The sequence below is a fragment of the Zalophus californianus genome, chromosome 13 (assembly GCF_009762305.2).
Source record: "Zalophus californianus isolate mZalCal1 chromosome 13, mZalCal1.pri.v2, whole genome shotgun sequence".
Taxonomy (NCBI): domain Eukaryota; kingdom Metazoa; phylum Chordata; class Mammalia; order Carnivora; family Otariidae; genus Zalophus; species Zalophus californianus.
In genome coordinates, this window is record NC_045607.1 from 95,369,067 (window position 1) to 95,371,315 (window position 2,249).

Genomic DNA, 2,249 nt, shown 5'->3' on the forward strand with positions numbered 1-2,249 from the left:
GGAAATGTCAGTGTTTTCTACTTTGGTCCTTCTAGTATTGTGTGGTCTCAGTATGGTTTTTATTTGCACTTCCCTGATGGCTGATGATGTTGATAATCTTTTCATGTGCTCATTTGCCTTCAGTATATCCTCTTTGAAGAAGTGTCTGTTCAAGTCTTTTGCATATTTTTTTACTTGAAGTCTTTGTTGTCCAATGTTGTATTTTGGAGAGGTTTTTACATACTCTGGATACTAGTTTCTATCAGATAAGGGATTTGCAAATATTTTCCCTAGTCTGTGGCTTGTCTTTTTATTCTCCTAACAGTGTATTGTGCAGAGCAAAGGTTTTTAATTTTATGAAGTTCTATTTATCAATTATTGAATGGATCAGGCTTTTCAGATCATATTCAAGGACTTCTTGCCTAAACTCAGGTAATGAAGATTTTCTTCTCTGTTTTCTTTGAAAAATATTGTAATTTTACTTCTTACATTTACATTTATGATAAATTTTTAGTTGATTTTTGTATAAAGTGAGGTTTAGGTCAAGGTTCATTTGTGTTCCAGGATGACCTGTGCTGCAACACTATTTTTACAAAGGCAAATTCATTTTTTGGCAGGGGGAAAGGGATATTTGTCTTTTTTTTTTTTAAGATTTATTTTTATTTTGGATGGAGAGGGGCAGGGGGAGAGAGAGAGTCTCCAGCAGACTCCACACTGATCGTGGAGCCCAATGCAGGGCTGGATCCCAGGACCCTGAGATCATGACCTGAGTGGAAACCAAGAGTCAGACGCTTAATCGACTGTGCCACCCAAGTGCCCCTATCTTTTTTAATTGAAAAGCTAACAGACTATCTAGTTATATTTCCTTCCAAACCACAAACTGAGTAGTCACTGAGTCTCCAGGCAACATATTCAAAGCTGAAGATTAAAAATGAAAAAAGTCCTTAGATTCAATTAAGGGAGACTTGTTACATAACAGGCTAATCGATTCTGCTGGTACTCCTTAACCATAGAAAGCTGGAAGACAACCTAATAACCCCACTCAAAACATTTACCTCAAGTAGCCTTCTTCCAGTTTCCAACTCATGAATAAAGATGATACATTGTTAATTCTATTTCAGAAAACATTTTGCAACATGTTTTATTTACAAAGCCAACTTTAAAAAGATCATTAAACTAAAGTTAACTACACAATAAACAAGGCAGAAATCACTCTACAAAGAGAGGGAAAGCCCCAAATGCCACCTTCTATAGAGAATCCACAGTTCAGTTTTATTCAGAGCAAAGAAAAAAGAAACTTTTGATCATACTGGAAGAAACTCAGCCATAAATTTGGAATCTATTCAAACTACACATGCAAGGAAGACAGTATTCTGCTCAAACAACTGATTTTCTGCTGCATTTGTCTACCATTTGTCTACCATTTGTCTAATATTAACAATTTTAAGCAGAGCGGTGCAACTAGTAATTGGAACTATCCTTACAGTGTTACGTGTCAGGCCCCACACTTCACTTCCCTTCTCTCCACTGGTTCTCTTTTTTACCTCAGCTTCCTCTTCTTCAGTCAAGTCATTCTTGATATTGAAGGTCTCGTGAACCTCCTCAGAACTTTTCCCCTTGATCATATTGACATCAGTCTTGCATGGAACATTATGCAAACCTTTGATGTCTAAGTAGCTCGCAGCCAGAATAAGTTAAAAAAGTGTTTCTGGGTCAACTTTCAGGAATTCTGGGTCCCAAACAAGGATATCATCTGTTTGCTTTTCTTTGTTCTCATCATCCTCAGGAGGAGGAGTTTCATCCTTGTGGTGGGTGCACCACTGAATTGATCTTTTGTAATATTGCTGTGTTGACATTTGGTAGAGGAACTGGGTCATCATCTCCTCCCTCATCCATCCCCAAATCTTCCAAAATGGTCTTGATAATCACAGACTGTTTGGCAATTTCAACATCAACTTCCAATATCTCTCCATCAGAACTCTGCAGCTTAATTGAAGGCATGATGCTCCCTCTCAAGGAGGCTGCAGGCCAGAGGCTGACAAGAGCAGAACAGCCTCAGCAACAAGAAGAGAAAGGTGGAGAACAAGACCACTCAGCAAATTCTCTTTGAATTGCTTTTTGCACCTTTGCCAACAATCAATTTGCCATCAACTCACATCCATCAGAACGGCTACTACCAAAAAACCCACAAAAATAACAATAAAGTTAAGCACAAAACCCCAGAAGATAAAAAGTGTTGGAGAGGATGTGGAGACACTGGAATCCGTGCA

General features: G+C 38.2%; 1 pseudogene; it reads right to left on the reverse strand.

The window, feature by feature from the left end:
• Window positions 1-1,488: 1,488 nt before the first annotated feature.
• LOC113934828 lies at window positions 1,489-1,980 on the reverse strand (annotated as a pseudogene).
• Between the last annotated feature and the right edge of the window lie 269 nt (window positions 1,981-2,249).